Below are 18,047 nucleotides of genomic sequence, written 5' to 3'. Positions count from 1 at the left end.
CTACATATGAGCAGCTTTGGGGAGTTTATATATTCATTGCGTTAAGGGCAAAGCAAAATAATTGGCTCAGAGGTTTCCTCCTTGGCACCTTGCACTGTGTAGTCTTGAGAAACATACTTCTGCTTCACTCAACCAGTTTTTTTTACAATAATCATCCCAATTTCCCAGAAGCTTCCTAATTTAAAAGATTTCATGTAACTTCAGAGCATCCTAGATTGGGATTATTTTGCATGGCACATAACCTCACCCCCTGCCCCAAACAAACCAACTTAAGTGTCCATCACTCCCATCATGTTTCAAGATTAGAACGATGGGCCCTAGCCAGCAAAATGAATTTCAATGTGGAGAAAAGCAAAGCTTTACATTTAGGCAGGAAAAATCAAAAGTATAAGTGCAGATTAGGTGAGACCTGGCTCCAAAACAGTAACTGAGAGTAACTTGGAGTCCTAGTGGATGAGCGCTTGAATATGAGCCAGCAATGTGCAGCCGTCGCATTTTTTCTAATGCTTTGAAAAGCCTCTGCCGATCAGGCAACTCAGCTGGGATCGTCAGAGACTTTTCAAAGCATTTTTTTTACCACCTCTTCGGCCAAGAGGTTGCAGAAAAAAATGCTTTGAAAAGCCTCTGACGATCCCAGCTGAGCCGCATGATCATCAGAGGCTTTTTTTTTTTTTTACTTTTAAAAGCATTTTTTCATCGGAAGAGGTTGTAGAAAAAATGCTTTTAAAAGTAAAAAGAAAAAGCCTCTGATGATCCTGCGGCTCAGCTGGGCATGGTGGAGGGCGGGGGGGGGGTGGCACAGGGATTTTTGCTACCGGTTCTCCGAACCACCCGCCACCATCACTACCAGATCGGGCAATCCGGTCCAAACCGGGAGCATTTCACCCCGAATCCTGGGTTATATAAACAGAGGCATGGAATCAAGATCACAGGAAGTATTAGTGCCACTTTACAAAACTCTAGTAAGACCACACCTGGAATACTGCAACCAATTTTGGTCACCATACTGCAGAAAAAATGTTGAGACTTTGGAAAAAGTTCAGAGAAGAGCAACTAAGATGATCGAAGTCCTGGAGACTAAACCATATGAGGAATGGCTGCAGGTTTTGGGTCTGGCTAGTCCAGGGGTCTGCAATCTTAAACACTCAAAGAGCCATTTGGACCCGTTTCCCACAGAAAACACCAGGAGCCACAAAACCTGGGTGGGTGTGGCCAACTCAAGGTCACTCACTTCCACCAGTCACATGACACCCCCTAGCCACTCCTACCCAGCTGGTCCTTAGGGCAGAGAACCTATTGTTAAAAAACACATGGAACCACAAAACCCTTTTGACATCTCTCTCCCTCCCTCCCTCCTCTCACCCCCCCCCCCCCGTATCTCTCTGTTTCTGCCCTGACTGCTTCTCCATCCCCCCGTCATCACCCTTAACTTCTCAGGCCAGGCGAGGAGTGACTGGGAAGGGAGGGTAAGGGAGGCCAGCCAGTGGTGGGATCACCCGATAGGGAGCCGCAGCAGAGGGCCCAAAGAGCCGCATGCGGCTCTGGAGCCACAGGTTGCTGACACCCAGGCTAGTCTAAAGAAAAGTAGAATTAGGGGTGACATGATAGCAGTATTCCAGTATTTAAGGGGCTGCCACAAAGAAGAGGGGGTCAAATTATTCTCCAAAGCACCCAAAGGCCAGACTAGGAACAATGGATAAAAACTAATCAAGGAAAGAAGCAACCTGGAATTAAGGGGAAAGTTCCTAACAGTGAGGACAATTAACCATTGGAATTGCTTGCCTTCAGAAGTTGTAGGTGCTTCATCATTCATTCATTCATTCATTCATTCATTCATTCATTCATTGGTTCGATTTATATGCCGCCCTTTTCCGGAGACTCAGGGCGGCTTACAATGCGTTAAGCAATAGCCTTCATACTTTTGTATATACCTGCTTAGTAGAGCTTTCGGCCCCCACTAAGCGGTGTTCTTTTTTTATACAAAGTCAGCTTATTGCCCCCACAAACCGGGTCCTCGTTTTACCTACCTCGAAAGGATGGAAGGCTGAGTCAACCTTGAGCCTGGTGAGATTTGAACTGGCAGTAATTGCAGGCAGCTGGTGTTACTTAACAGTGCTTTAGTCTGCTGCGCCACCAAGGCTCTTGGCCATTGCTGGTTTTTAAGAAAATCCTGGACAGCCACCTGTCTGAAATGGTAGAGGTTCTCCTGCTGGAGCAGGGGGCTGGACTAGAAGACCTCCTAGGTCCCTTCCAACTTCTATTCTATTCTCAGATGAAGAGCTGGGTCAAAATCACAACCCTGGGTTTATTTCTCTCTTTAAGCCAAGAAAACTAGAACAGAGATTGGTTGTCCATGCTGATGTTGGACCTCACCCAGTATTATTATAGCGCATCTGCTTTAAAAAAGGGAAAGATTTCGACCTCTGGGGGCGTTTAATCTCCCTCCAAAACTTGGCGAGGGCTTCTTCTCCCGTTCTTTTCTCCCATTCCAAGGAAAGAGAAACGGGGGGCTTTATCAATGCCAGGATGCACCGGTTCTCCCCTTCCCTCCTTCCCTCCCCTCCCTCCCTTCTTCCCGACACCAGAGAGCAGCTAGAAACCCACCCCCGAAGCAACAAAGGGACTTTCCCCCCACCCCACCCCTCGCCAACCAAGAAACAAAAGAGCGTGAAAGGGGTGGAAGACGAGGGCGCACACCCGGCTGCCAAGCCCGCGCGGCGCGCCAAGAGAGGCGCTTCTTCTCCAAGCCTTACCAAGCTTGCCACGCCGTCTCCTTCCCCGGGAAGGTCTCGCGTCGCTCCTTGGACGCCTTTTCCTCCTCACGACGGTGACCAGCGGGACCCCATCCGCTCAGTCAGGGCGCTTTCTGTCCGCTCGCCCTCCTCCTCCTCTCCTCCTGCTGCCCCGACGGGCAGGCTCCCTCCTCGCCCTGCTGGCAAGTCTGCCCCAAGTCGCCCCGGGTAGGGGAGGTCAGGCGTGAGGGTGGAGAGAAGAGCGAGAGAGAGAGAGAAAAAAAGCCGAGCCCCTCCTCCGCCTTCTCCTCCTCCTCTCTTGGCTGCCCCTACAAAGACGCCCCCCGGTTCTTTCTCACCGGATCCCCGAAGCCTTTCCCGCGGCGTGCGCCTCGACGGAGCCCCAGGAGCGAGGCAAAGCGCTTGCCATGCCGGCTTGGCGCGCAGGGTGGGGGAAAAAAAAAAAAAAAAGAGGCTGCCTCGGGCTGAGAGAGTTGCAAAGTGCTGGCAAAAGTGAGTTGCCGCCGCCCCCTCCCTTCCCTTTCCCTTTCTCTCGCTCCCTCGCTGATGTAGACGATGGAGGGGGAGAGGCGAGGGGAGAGAGAGAGAGAGACAGAGAGAGAGCCGAGCCCCACCCCGCCACTTCGCTCGCCCTCGCTTCCCCACCACCCCGCTCCTTCTCCTCCTCCTCCTCCTCCATCTCCATCTCCAGGGAGCAGCTAACAAGGGCCCTTCTGTTGCCTTTGTCCGAGGCGCTCGCGGGCCCAAACGCGCCCCTTGCCTTCCCAGCGCTTGCGCGCCGGCGCTGCGCATGGGGAAGGCGGGGTGGGGGCGGTGGAGGGTCCCCCCGGCTGCCTGAAGGGAATCTTTCGGCGGGCCGAGGGGAGAAAACAGGCGCCCCTTTGACGCCGCCCTTGGGGATTCCGCGGGAAGTGCGCGCCGAAGCCCGGGCGGGGTGTGTGTGGAAGAGTTTTGGGATGGGAGAGAGGATCTAGTGGATGGGGAAATTAGCTAGCTGTATAAAATAAGGCAATGAAGGCAACGAATGAAGGCAAAATATATCTGTCCCAGAATAAGGTGGCAGGATCCCATGTGGGTCAGTCACTGTGAAGAGAGGCTACAGAGAAGTTCCCTGAAGATGGGCTCCAGCACAAGTCCAAAAGCTCGGCTCCCAGTGACTGACCCAGGTTGGATCCTGCCTAAAATAAAATTGGAAGGGATCTTGGAGGTCTTCTATCTACCCTATACCATTTCAGGACGAGGTGTCTTATGAATTTCCCCACTCTTGACACCTCAGTAAATAGAATAGAATTAGAGTAGAGTAGAGTAGAGTAGAATTCTTTATTAGCCAAGTGTAATTGGACACACGGAATTTGTCTTTGGTGCATATGCTCTCAGTGTACATAAAAGAAAAGATACGTTCATCAAGAATCATAAGGTACAACACTTAATGATAGTCATAGGGTACAAATAAGCAATCAGGAAACAATATCAATATAAATCTTAAGGAGACAAGCAACAAAGTTACAGTCATGCCGTCATAAGTGGGAGGAGATGGGTGATAGGAACGGTGAGAAGACTAATAGTAATAGTACCGTGTTTCCCCGAAAATAAAACCTTGTCTTATATTTTTCTGAACCCTGAAATAAGCTCTTGACCTTATTGTCATGCGCTCAAAAGCCTGATTGGGCTTATTATCAGGGGATGTCTTATCTGGGGGGAAACAGAGTAATAGTAATGCAGTCTTAGTGAATAGTTTGACAGTGTTGAGGGAATTATTTGTTTAGCAGAGTGATGGCGTTCGGGAAAAAAACTGTTCTTGTGTCTAGTTGCTCTGGTGTGCAGTGCTCTATAGTGTCGTTTTGAGGGTAGGAGTTGAAACAGTTTATGTCCAGGATGCGAGGGGTCTGTAAATATTTTCACAGCCCTCTTTTTGACTCGTGCAGTACACAGGTCCTCAATGGAAGGCAGGTTGGTAGCCGTTGGTTTTTTGCAGTTCTAATTATCCTCTGAAGTCTGTGTCTGTCTTGTTGGGTTGCAGAACCGAACCAGACAGTTATAGAGGTGCAGATGACAGACTCAATAATTCCTCTGTAGAATTGTATCAGAAGCTTTTGTCTGGCTTGCACACCACACAATGTGCCTTTTCATCTGAACACCTGTGCCCGTCCCAGCCAGTATCCTGGAGCACCAGGAAAAGGTGAACATTGGCTACTTGCAGCTGCTTCTTGTCTCTCGGTTTGCAAATGTGTGATCTGCTCTTCTCATCAGATCCCAAAAGCCATGGTCCGGTCTAGGCAGTCTTATCCAAAGATAACTCAGGGCAGGGGCAGCCTAAATTTTAAAGACATCTAGGGCAGTTTAGAAGCAGAGGTAGGCTAGACTGGAAAGTCACACAAATTTTAGAAGAAACCAATAGGAAGCTCCTTCCACGTTGTTGCCAAGAAAATGACCTGAGTGTGTTGTACAAACTCAACAGGAGTCAAGATTAATTTACAGGAGACTTGGAATTTATTTTATGTTGACTGTCACTATAATTATGTCCTTTATACCTACTTTTTAAAGTAATTATTACCGTAGGTATCTCGTCTATTTCATTTTAATCTCACCACTTCTTTTCTTTATACACCCACATTATGTCTGTCTGTGTTAACCCAAAATAATCCTTTCTGCCTCTGATGGAAGTTGTTTCTGATAATCAAAATTTAGCTCCCAAAATAGTTTCACACTTACGCTAAACTTCAGCCCCTAAATTGAGGAGAGCTTTACCTCCAGCTCCTATTAATGTCCTCCTTAGCTGCTTTGGAAGGGAAACATATACAATTCAACACAATATTATTGCTGTTTCATGGGTGCAATCAAAGCCACAACCGTATTCCTTTTTACTGTCAGTTTTGTAGTGTCATTTGCCACCAGCTGTTGACTCCTCTTTTAACTAAAGTTCCATGACATTCTGAAAATTTCTATTGATAATGTTTATACTGTAGGTCGTCCTCAACTCATAACGGTTCATGTAGTGGCCATTCAAACTTAGAATGCACTGAAAAAAGTGACATGATTGCTTTTCACACTTATGACCATTGTGGCATCCCCATGGTCACATGATCAAAATTGCAATGCTTGGCAACTGACTCATATTTATGACGGTTGCATTGTTCTGGAGTCATGCAGTCACCTTTTGCAACCTTCTGACAAGCAAAGTCAATGGGGTAGCCAAACTCACCAAACATATGTGTTACTAACTTAACTGCAGTGATTCACTTAACAATTGGCAAGAGGGGCCGTAAAATGGGGAAACATTCAATTAACAATTGTCTCACTTAGCAACAGAAATTTAGCTCAGGATTTAGTGACTGGTCCTCACATTTATGACTGTCGTGGCATCATGCGATCACGATTCAGATGCTTGGAATCCAGGATATATTTATGAGCATTGCAGCATCCCAGGGTCACATGATCACCATTACCGACTTTCCCAGGGGTATTCCAATAAGCAAAGTCACTTAGGGAAGCTGGATTTGCTTAATGATTATGGCAAAAGCAATCATTGAAGGCAAACTAGGTCCAGGCAGAAGGAGAACATCATGGCTTCAAAACCTAAGGGATTGGTTTGGACAAAACTCAGCAGCACTTTTGCGTGTGGCTGCTGATAAAAAATAGGATCGCCAACAGGATCGCCGACGTCTGATGACAGATATGGCACAAGAAGAAGAAGAAGAAAAGCAAGAAGAGCCTTGGTGGCACAGCAGAGTAAAGTGCTGTTAAGTAGCACCAGCTGCCTGCAATTACTGCAAGTTCAAATCTCACCAGGCTCAAGATTGACTCAGCCTTCCATCCTTTTGAGGTAGGTAAAATGAGGACCCGGATTGTGGGGGCAATAAGATGACTTTGTATAAAAAAGAACACCGCTGGGGGGGGGGCGAAAGCCCTACTAAGCAGGTATATACAAAAGTATGAAGGCTATTGCTTAATGCATTGTAAGCCACCCTGAGTCCCCGGAGAAGGGCGGCATATAAATCGAACCAATAAATAAATAAATAAATAAACCATAAAATTGATCACATGATGACACACTTAATGACTGTATCTCTCTGCAACGGATATTCCAGTCCAAATGGTGGTCATAAGTTGGGGACTATCTACAGAGGTATCTTTGCAATGTTAATTTATCAAATTATTCTTGCTTTGTTGTTTGTGCTCTGGAAGGGCTCTGTGAAATTCCAAAAGCAATTAATCTTAGTAGATGAGCTACCCTTTCAAACTACTAATCTTCATTTTAATGCGTATTGTCCCGTTCTTTTCTTCTTTGACAGCTTCTTGCCACTAATCCCAGAAGCTTGAAATAGCATGTTCTACATACACTCCAGATAAAAGTGTTTTATCTGCTGTTAATAGTTGATCTCACTGCTTTAGCAACCAATAAGCAAATGGAACTTTTCTGACTCGCGCCTGTTTCCCTCGGTTCCTGACTTCAGATACAGGAGCCAATCCAGCTCCAACGCAGCTATTTTACTCTGGGGTGACTTTTAAATGATGCCCCCAGTTACTCTGTCTGTGATTTATTTTTCTTTTAAATCTAGGCACTTGGTTAAAGACAGCATGTAACAGCATGCCTCTGTGGATTGCATGCAACCGGAATGAACATGGGTATAAATGAAGCAGTCTTGTCAGGTCACACAAAGAAAGAATTTTGTGTATTGAATGATTTGTGGCTAGCTGTGGCTTTTTCTGCTGCAGATACTGCTGGTAAATGAAGCATCACCTTATGTGTGGTTTAACTATTTTCTGAACCGGACAGAGGCAGATACAGCGTACTTGAAATCTGAGGCCAAAGACAAAATGGCACCTCTTATTGTATATGCAGAAGTAGACCGGGCTAATTAAATATTAGTTCCAGCCCAATAAAGAAACAGATCTCCTACCATACTGAAGAGAGCGTCCAATTTAGAAATCCTGGGAAAATCAGATGGCACAAAATCAGTTCTCTATTCTTAATATCTGCCATTCGTAGCTAACGCCCAAAGATAAGAAAAAAAGTGTTTCCCAATTTCTTATAGGAGCATCAGTTGAACATATGCAAGCACAAGTGAGAAAATGAGTAGATATCTAGATTTTGGCATATTAAATATACATCCATGTATAAACTAATATAAATACACATTTACGGCTATACAAATCACAAACCTGTTTAGATTACCGAGGGTGGAGATTTTGAAAGTTTTTATGTCATCAAATGAGCTATGAAGGTATAAGGCATAAATGAAAATGATAATATTTCTCCTCTCAGGAACCTCTATCATCCCTGACATGTCACTGTCTCTGGGTGCCCCGTTTTGGAAAAATAAAAACTTGCCATCTATTAAATATTAAGAGAACAGGAAATACTTAAATGATTCGCTCTTGGATCCTTTTTTTTTGCAATCGCTGATCTTGATTACTGAAAATTAACTGTGATTTTTTTTATGTGATGAAATGAAAGGGGGGGGGAGAAAAAGTATGGGGGGAAGAAATGTATTGAGGAAGTGGGTCCCCAGGAGGGAGGGGGTGCATTCCAGAGGAGTAAGAGGCAGTTCAGCCGAGGTATTTTGTGTGAGAGAAAGAGGCTGCAGATAGCTCCTCCCTAACAGTTTCCCAGAGGATATTATAGATAGGGGTGTCAAACTCAAGGCCGCAGGCCGGATCCTCAGTCAGACCAGCTTCCGGGTTGACACTTGGATCTGGCCCACGGAGCCGACCTGGAAACAGCAAAGGACCAGCCCCCTTTTCACTGGCAGAGGCACTGCAGGCCGGCCCTTCGCTTCTTTTCGCTGGCAGAAGGTTGCAGGAGGCCATCATAGCCGAAAACAGAGCTCAGGAGCCTGTTTTCACTGGCAGAGCACTCGGGCCACCACAGGTGCCTCCGACACGAGTGATGTTGAGCTGGCCACGCCCCCCCCACACCCACGCCCGATCTCAAACACAACCCTGATATGGCCCTAGATAGAGTGCTCAGTCTGGCAAGATTTCGTCTCTACGTGCAAAACAATAAAGAACAATAAAGAGCGAGCTTGGAAGAATCACCACGTCTCATTCTTGGTTTTGGGCCTGACACTTGCTACAATGAGACTTTAAAAAGAAAAATTAATACTTTCTGAAAAGTAAAGGCAAAGATACCAATTTCTGACGATGCAATTAAGGAAAAATGCAATTCTATATAGATGGTTGATACCGGAAAGTTTATTGATAACTTTGCGAGATAAGAGGATTAAAATTGAGAATTTGAGAGATGCACGAGATTTCTATGAACTAAATTTTAAGGCGAATGACTTGCAGACTGAGGGGGAAGCGGAAAATGAAAGCTTAGAAGACCTACAGGAGGATGAAGAAGTTAAGGAATGAACAAATGGGAAGGAGAGAAAGATAGAGAGGGAAGGAGTTGGTGGAAGGAAAGAACCCCTTTCCCCAAGGAAAACCCGACAGACTAAAAAGAAAACAGAGAGCAAGTAATAAGTAAGTAGTAAGGAGGATGGTAAAGGGAGAGGTGGGGGTATCCTTATTTTCAGCTAATATTAATGCTTTAAATAATCCACGTAAGAGAAAGAGAGTGTTTAACCTGTTGGTAAAAGGAAATTATATGATATGCCTACAGGAGGTTCATGTAAAAGGAAACCAGAAAGCGATACTGGAGAATAAAAGACTGAGAAATTTGTATGCCTCCCTGGCAGATCAGAAAAAGAAGGGAGTAGTGATATATGTAAAAGGACACTTAGAATCTAAATTAATTTATGCCGGAAAAAAAGGTAGAGTCCTGATGGTAGAGGTAACAATGGATCAAAGGAAATGTTTGTTGGTTGGAATCTATGCCCCAAATGGATGCCAAGTAAACTTTTACAGGAAATTATATCAGAAGCTATTAGAGGTAAGCTATGCCAATATTTGTTTGCTCAGGGACTTTAATGCGGTAATAGACCCAAACTTGGATTATATACCAGAGAGAGGTAAAGCCGGGAAAAAGAGGAGGAAACTTTTGCCAAAAATTTGTAAACAGATTAGAGAGGTAACAGGGTTGAGAGATATATGGAGGGATAGAAATCCGGGAAAGAAACAGGGTACTTATTTCTCCCCCAGACATCATTCCTGGTCCAGATTAGATATGGCCTGGATGACTGTAGGATTATGTGACCAGGTGTTAGATGTGGCAATTGAGGTTAATGACTGGGCAGACCATAGCCCGTTGAAAATATTATGGAGAGGAGCCCGCAGAATAAAGAGATGGAAGATGGATGTAGGAGTATTAAAAGACAAAGATCTACTCCAAAAGCTAAAAGAAGAGATGGCTTTTTTCTTTAGGGTCAATAGGAAGGAGGATACTAGTCCACAGATTATCTGGGATACGGCGAAGGCGGTGATCAGGGGAGTAGTATCATCTCATATAATTGGAAAGAGGAAGACCCAAAGACTGAAACGGAGTAAATTGATGTGTGAATTGGAGAAAGTGGAAGCGAGGTTGCAGGCAGACCCAGGGAACTTAAAACTAGTTGAGAAGAAGAAAATAACCCGACACCAGTTAAACTTATTAGATCAGGAAGAATTGGCTACTAAAATTAGATGGGCAAAACAAAGGCACTTTGAGCATGCAAATAAAGCGGGAAAATGGCTTACATATAGACTGAAGAAGCAACAGGAGAGAAATAGGATAGTTTGTCTGAAGGACCAAAGGGGAAGATGTGTTTCGGATAAGGAAGGGAAAGGAAAAATAATACAAGAATATTTTGCTGCTTTGTATTCAGCTGGAGATGAACAGGACCAGGAGATTAGAGAGTATTTGGCTAGAGCGGATTCCCGGAAGGTCCCACTCCCAATGAAAGAAATATTAAATGCAGAGATTACCTTGAAGGAAGTAGAGTTAATATTAAGGGAACAAAAAGAGGGAAAGACCCCAGGTACGGATGGTCTGCCAGTAGAAATTTATAAGGCCCTCCTTGAGACTTTGGGAGAATTTTTGACTCAAGTGTTTAATGAGGTTCTGGTCTTTGGTCAAATGCCACCCTCCTGGTCCGAAGCGTATATTACACTAATTCCAAAGGAAGGCACTGATCCGCTTCTGATTAAAAATTACAGACCGATTTCCCTGCTTAATTCTGATTATAAATTATTCTCTGCGATTTTAGTGAAGAGACTAAAAATCTTCCTGAATGAGTACATCCACGGAGACCAGAATGGCTTCCTACCTCATAGACAATTGAAAGATAACGTGAGAACTATAATGAATATATTAGAATATTATGAGTGTAATTCTGATAAACAGGTGGCCCTGGTCTCCGTGGATGCACAAAAAGCCTTTGACAGAGTGAGCTGGAACTTTCTCTTTGCACAGTTGAGCGAAATGGAATTCGGGGAAAGATTTACCAGGGCAATCCGGACAGTATACGCAAAACAGATAGCGAAAATACTTATTAATGGGGAGGAGTCTGAAAAAATTGATATAAGTAAAGGTACTAGACAGGGATGTCCATTATCTCCACTTTTATTTATTTTAATCCTAGAGTTATTATTGAATGAGGTCAGAAGAAATCAAGGAATTAGAGGGCTAAGAACCAGAGGGGAAGAGTTTAAGCTCCAAGCCTTTGCGGACGATTTGATATTTGTCTTGGCAGAACCTTCGGAATCGGGACCAATCTTGCTCCAGGAGTTGGAGGCTTACGGGAAAGTAGCGGGATTTAAATTAAATAAAGATAAAACCAAGATCCTAATTAAGAATATGACGAAGAATCAAAAAGTGCAGTTAGAGGAAGAACTAGGGATCCAGATAGTTAAAAAACTAAAATACTTAGGAATTTGGCTTTCATCTAAATGCTCGACCATTAAAGAAGACAACTACCAAAAACTACTTGGTCAAACTAAAGAAATGTTGGAAGGATGGAAAAGTTTACATTTATCATTATTAGGTAGAATTGCAGTAGTTAAGACGTATATCCTGCCTAAATGGATTTTTCTCTTTCAGACAGCCCCAGTTTTATTAGATACAAAAAATTTTCATTCTTTAGATCAGTGTATACGTAGATTTGTATGGCAGAACAAAAAACCAAGGATTAAATTGAAAATGCTTCAAGAATCCTCTTCCAGGGGAGGATTTGGCCTACCTAAATGGGAGCTGGATTGCTTTGAGGAGGAGGAGAACCCTTAGCTTGGAAGACCACAATTTGCAACAGGGGTGGCACTATTATCTGAGTCAGGAAAGGCCCCCAAAACATAAATACTTTATGGACCACTTTATTCGAAAGGTTTTGATGACCATATGGGATCGAATAAGAAATAAATATTACCTGATGACTCCGATTTGGCTTTCCCCTTTAGAGGCGATGATACACCCGACTCTTTATAACAGAAATAAACCATTAATTTACCAAGCTCTGTTGGATCCTTCAGGCAAAGTAAAATCTCGAAATACGCTGGTGGAATTAGGCTATGAGCTAGATTGGTGGTCATTCAATCAGATCCAATCTAGGACAGCTCAGGATAAAAACAAAGGAGGAATCTATAATTCCCTACAGGAACTTGATAAGATTTTGTTGGGGAAGGATGAGAAGGTACTATCCAAACTGTATCAATTCCTCTTAATGGATTGGATTGGAGAGGAGGTCATCAAGGACTCAATGATTGCTTGGGGGAGAAATTTGGGATACTTGATTGAACTTGAAAAATGGGAAGAAATTTGGGGGGAAACCTTAAAATTAACAATGTCGGTTTCCTATAAGGAAAATATATACAAAATGCTGTATAGATGGCACCTGCCCCCGGCTAGATTATCAAAGATGTTCCCGGGGACCTCTCCGGTTTGTTGGAAATGCAACGCCGCTATGGGAACTTACTTTCATAGTTGGTGGACCTGTCCCCGAGCAAAAGAATGTTGGGCTAGAATTCAAAAATGGATTTTAGAAATCATAGGATGTAGAATAGATTTGAACCCGGAAACGTTTTTACTAGGCATAAAACCAGAGAACTTAAACAAATCTAATTGGTATCTCGCTCTCCACATCATCATTGCAGCCAGGATCTCGTTCGCGCAAGAATGGAAATCCAAAAATATCCCATCGGAAGCTACGTTAATTGCAAAGATCATAGACTGTGCAGAAGCAGACAAGCTTACTGGACTTTTGCGAGATAGACAAGAATCGGGGTTATATAGGAGCTGGGACAGATGGTATGCTTGGCTGCAAAAAAAGAAATCTTAAGAAGAATGAAAATATTAACCTTAATGTGAACGTGGGTAAATATTTATAGGAGCATTGCATGACAATTGAGAATTCTTTCTTCTGGATAAACTTTTCTTTCTTTTGATGAGTTGGCTTAATGGAAGTTTGTACTTTCTCTAGGCGAAAATTGATACTTTAAAACTCTATATGTATTATATTACTCTCTGCAATTCTATCCATATTATTATATTTTTTTCTGTATTTTTTTAATAATTTTCAATAAAAATTTAAAAAAAAGAAAAATTCATACTTTCTGAAAAGTGACTCCCCCCCCCCATTTGACATTTTTGCTTTGGTTATTATAACTCCTATTACTCACTCATTCTGTGTCAGAGAGGACACTAAAGATGTGTGGTGGTGGTGGAAGAAACACGGGGAGATCTCAAAAGGTGCTTTTTCAAAAAGGCAACTGGACTGGGTTTTTGTTTTTTTTCCCCTTGAGGAAGAAGAAGATGTTTCACATCTCATCCAAGATGCTTCATCAATTCACAACTGATGAAGCTTTCTGGATGAGAAGCAAAACATCTTCTTCCTGGAGAAAAAAACTGTCCAGCTGCCTCTTGAAAAAGTATCTTTGAGACAACGATGACCTGGATGACTGAGAATCTCCAGAGATACAGGAGATGTCATGACTGTCAGACCTGGAAACCATCTTTTACGTTTAGGCCTTCAGGCCTGCTACATATTCTTCTGTGGGAAAATGGGAGGGGGGATTGCATGAAGTATAGATGATTGTAGTCAAAATAACATTCCTTTCTCAGAAAGTCAAGGACGCATTGCCCTGGCATCTGGAGTCGAATGACTGGGGGTTGTCCTCCATTTGGACGGTGGATGATTGGATTATGTGATGGACATGAGTGTGATGGGCAGGGACTTGAACTTTCACTTGGGTGGGGAAAACCTGGAAACTTTCAGAATCGGGTTTTCCCAGATGTGAGAATATGACATCTCTAATAAAAAGGAACTTTGAGGAAATCCAAGCCTTGGAATTTTCTTTCGTTGGGGGTGTTACTTGGAACCCTGACAATGACATCATTACACATGCAAATGACAAGACCTGTGTACATGTGTCAGAAATTATCATTGTGATTATCGTTGTGAGGCTGCACATTTGCACAATGGCTTCATTTTGCACAGGTCATGTTGACTTTAGCATGGCTTGTTATGGACCCTACTAGACTCCCATTTACTGTAACTTCCTGACAGTTCTACGTTCAAGTCTCTAAAAAGTAAATTGTGAACCAGCTGCTGCTTTTTTTTGTGTGTGCACTTAAAAGATTTTAAATGGATAGGAACCAAAAACATTTTAAACCCAAGAAAGATGAAATATTCATCTTCCAGATGTGGAAAGATATCTCACATCCAGCTCTGGGAAGACCTGGGCAATTTTTTTCTTTTAAGGCAGTGGCACTTTATGTATATATAATTCTATTCCACATCATAGTCAGAGATTTTATGGCTCCCTCTGAGCTTTGTATTGTGCAATTCAAGGCCAAATTATATTAGCAGAGGCATCTGGGTTTCTAGTGGAAAAGGTTTTCTGGTTTTTAAATCATCCCAATAAAAATGATTAAATCCTTTCTAAAATACTTTTTTATGTACTATAGATTTTCTGGCAAACTCATAATGTCACGATGTGAAGTAATCATGTGGGAAATATAACCATGGCATTAGCAGTCCTTATTTACAACAGGGCTTCCCAATGTGATGCCTGTGGATTATAGCTTCTGGGCTCTTTGAAGTACTTTCCACTCATCCTTGAAAACTGAGCTGGCATGAAATTTACTATCACTGTTGTTGATCTGTGTTGTCTCTGTTCCCAATCACTGCCATCCTCTGACTTCTCTCTATCGGGACAGAGCCTAACAGATTTTACAGACCTTGAAGTTATTCTTGGATGGTGCTGGAATAACAGGGAAAATACTACTTGAATATCATACTACTAAAAATTGCTTAACCCAGTCTTGGGCTGAGGATGATATAAAGGCATTGTTATGGGGACACTACAGAAATAATCTTATCAAAGCATTGTTGTGCCACATTTAGGAGCAAGTGGAGAAAGGGCCCTAGAATAATGACTTAGTTTTACCTACACTGATTAGAAATTCTGGAAATTGTGCTGGTGCGTTTGGAGTGTCCCAGGTTAGAAAAGTCTGATTTCAAGATTATGAGTTTTCTTTTCCTAAACTACCGTGTTTCCCCAAAAATAAGACTGGCTCTTATATTAATTTTTGCTCCAAAAGACACATTAGGGCTTATTTTCTGGGAAATATGGTACTAAATGCATCCATCTGGCTGACAATCTTAACTGGGGCTTATTTTGGGGGTACAGCTTATATTACAAGCATCTTGAAAAATGCTAGGACTTATTTTCTGGTTGGGTCTTATTTTCGGGAAAACAGGGTATTAAAAACAAAACTTGAATTAAAGGGAATAAGAGGACAGTCAATGCAAGGTGGCTGGACTGCATTACAGTAAGTGATGAGTATAGCATTGGAAGATCTGAAGGACCTGGCTGGAGTCAGATCCTCCTGGACAATGTCTATCATGCGGTTGCTAAAAGTCAATGCTAAAAGTTGACTGGATGGTACATAGTCAATCAATCAATCAATCAATAGCAAAACAAAGCCAGATTATGCTATACTGGATTAATTCATCACTACATCCAATATTAGTTGATACACAGGATGTGTTTTGCACATAAAAAAACATTTATTTACCAGACGAAAATTAAGAGATTGCTCCCCTCCATTCTTTCTAGCCTTGTGAGATTTTATCAGCTGGTGCTCGGCTTGGGTGTGTACTTTCAAGCCAGTTTGGACTTCTGGTAACTGCCTAGTCAAGTTTTTGAAAGTTGTTTACTATTGTCATCTTCTTAGAACCAAGAGGGAATGATTGGACCAAGATCACCCAGCTGGCTTTGTATTTAAGATGCAACTACACCCCACAGTCACCTAGTTTCTAGCTGGTGTTTAATCATTACACCCAACTGGTTCTCAGGAGCTCAGCTTATGTTTCTCTTTTTCCCAAGCAGGTGAACATGCTTCCAAAGAAAGGAAGTGCTGGATTGCAGCCATCAGCACCTAATAATTCTTCTAGCCCAAGGGGTGGCAAACTCAAGACCCGTGGGGCCACCCTGGAAACAGCGAAGGACCGGCCCGTGGTGCCTCTGCCAGCCAAAATGGGCTCCCGAGCTCCATTTTCACTGGCAGAGGGTTGCAGGAGGCCATCACAGCCAAAAACCGAGCTCGGGTGCCATTTTGGTTGGCAGGGCACTCAGGCAACCACAAGCGCCCCCGACACAAGTGATGTTGAGCTGGCCACGCCCACCCCAGCCCCGAGGTGAAACACAACCCTGATGCGGCCCTCAATGAAATCGAGTTTGATACCCCTGTTTTAGCCTATTTCAGGTGCATAGACAATGTCTGAAATACACAGATGCTTCAGCTTGTTGCTGCATAGTCAACTGGCCTCTCATTTATTTATTCTTAAATTAAAAAAATAAAATAAAAATCCAGTAGGGTAAGAAATGTGGTGATTGACTGAGTATAATGGTGGAGACCAAAGACCTAAGCCAGAACCAAGCAAACATTATAATTGCTTAGCATCGTTCAAGGACTCTGTCACTTGTTTGTTATTATAACTGGCAGGGTTCAAAAGCTTTCAGTGTAACCATCCACAGAATGGAAGAGGTTGGGGAGCATTGTGCTAAATCAAACACACCTTTTTCTCCAGGGATCACCTTTTCTTGTGTCCTTCTCCCTCCAAGGTTAGAACAGGGAAGGATGATAAAGTGATGCCTTCAGAAGTGATGGGCACACATGTTTTGCCCGGCTTAAAAATGCTTTGAAGGTGTGGCCAATGTAAAGAAAAAATTGTATTTTAAGAAAACTCAATAAATGTGCAGGTGAATACTGTCCTTTTGTTGTGACTCTGACCCCCGAGCCCGTCTTATCAGAGGGAGAAGACTCCGAAAGTGAAGGAGAGGAGTTGGCAAGGCCTCCCTTTCCAGGACCTCCTCTCTGGCAATGCCTCAGGTGTCTTCCGAAGGAGAAGAGATAGGCGAGGAGCCAGGTACTTCCGAGCAGCCGCAGTTAGACAGCAACGGAGATAAGTCTTGGCTGGATCCTGACAATGTCGGAAAGACAAGCACGCGCAGCAGAGAAGGAGGCGTGCCAGAGATTAAGCTGAGTCACTGGACCACACCCCACAGGGGATAAAAGGGGGTGTGGTGGCCATTCAGGCTTTGTGATGGACAAAACGGAAAGCTAGCAAGTCATTCTGCATTTCTGGAACTTTGTTATATTCTCTGCTTGGATTGATTTTTTGGACTGGACTTGATTATACTTTGGCTTTTGTGGACTTTGATGTTTTCGGTCGGAGGAAATAAACCTCCCTTTGTAAGTAAAGACTGTTGGCAAGCAGCCACTGGGTTGCTGCCAATTCTGTTATCAAAGGAAATTCTTGTCTGTTGGTTTATTTTGACTCTTGGTTGACTGCTGGTGTGCGTGTGTGAGACGGGGACAGAACACCTTTGGCTATTAGATTTCAAAGGGGAAGCCTTGGGAAGTTGGGCTGCCCTCTTTAGAAGGGCACAAAATATATATGCTGCAGAAAAATAGCACTATCATAGCAACGCTGAACATCAAAATCTTTCCCATCTTAATATTAATGTCCTTGCACATCAAGCCTGGTTATAGTGGGCAGCATATCCAGCATGACCTCTGCATCAGGGGTGAAATCCAAAATTTTTCCCTACCGGTTCTGTGGGCGTGGCTTGGTGGGCGTGGCAGGGGAAGGATATTGCAAAAACTTCATTCCCACCCCACTCCAGGGGAAGGATATTGCAAAATCTCCATTCCCACCCCACTCTGGGGCCAGCCAGAGGTGGTATTTGCCGGTTCTCTGAACTACTCAAAATTTCCGCTACCGGTTCTCCAGAACCTGTTAGAACCTGCTGGATTTCACTCCTGCTCTGCATGCACAACAGTGGTGGAATTAAAAATTTCTTACTACCAGTTCTGTGGGCATAGTTTAGTGAGTGTGTCTTGGTGGGCGTGGCAGGGGAAGGATCCTGCAA

General features: G+C 43.5%; 1 protein-coding gene and 1 long non-coding RNA gene across 3 annotated transcripts in view; one reads left to right on the top strand and one right to left on the bottom strand.

Annotated features, from left to right (window-relative positions):
• Window positions 1-6,351, bottom strand: part of CHST3 (carbohydrate sulfotransferase 3) — an 80,649-nt gene extending 74,298 nt beyond the window's left edge. For both annotated transcript variants that reach the window (XM_087871791.1, XM_034438622.3), the window contains exon 1: window positions 2,754-6,351. The gene's annotated coding sequence lies outside the window, so the exon portion shown is untranslated. The remainder of the gene's footprint in view (window positions 1-2,753) is intronic.
• Window positions 3,131-18,047, top strand: part of LOC148113169 (uncharacterized) — a 29,098-nt gene continuing 14,181 nt past the window's right edge. Inside the window, exons 1-2 of the long non-coding RNA XR_015728365.1 lie at window positions 3,131-3,245; window positions 6,405-6,576. This is a non-coding gene — a long non-coding RNA (uncharacterized LOC148113169). The remainder of the gene's footprint in view (window positions 3,246-6,404; window positions 6,577-18,047) is intronic.

The sequence above is a fragment of the Pantherophis guttatus genome, chromosome 6 (assembly GCF_059756535.1).
Source record: "Pantherophis guttatus breed Tessera chromosome 6, ASM5975653v1, whole genome shotgun sequence".
In the NCBI taxonomy this organism is placed as follows: domain Eukaryota; kingdom Metazoa; phylum Chordata; class Lepidosauria; order Squamata; family Colubridae; genus Pantherophis; species Pantherophis guttatus.
Note: the sequence above shows the minus strand (reverse complement) of the source record. Positions and strands in the feature narration are given on the sequence as shown.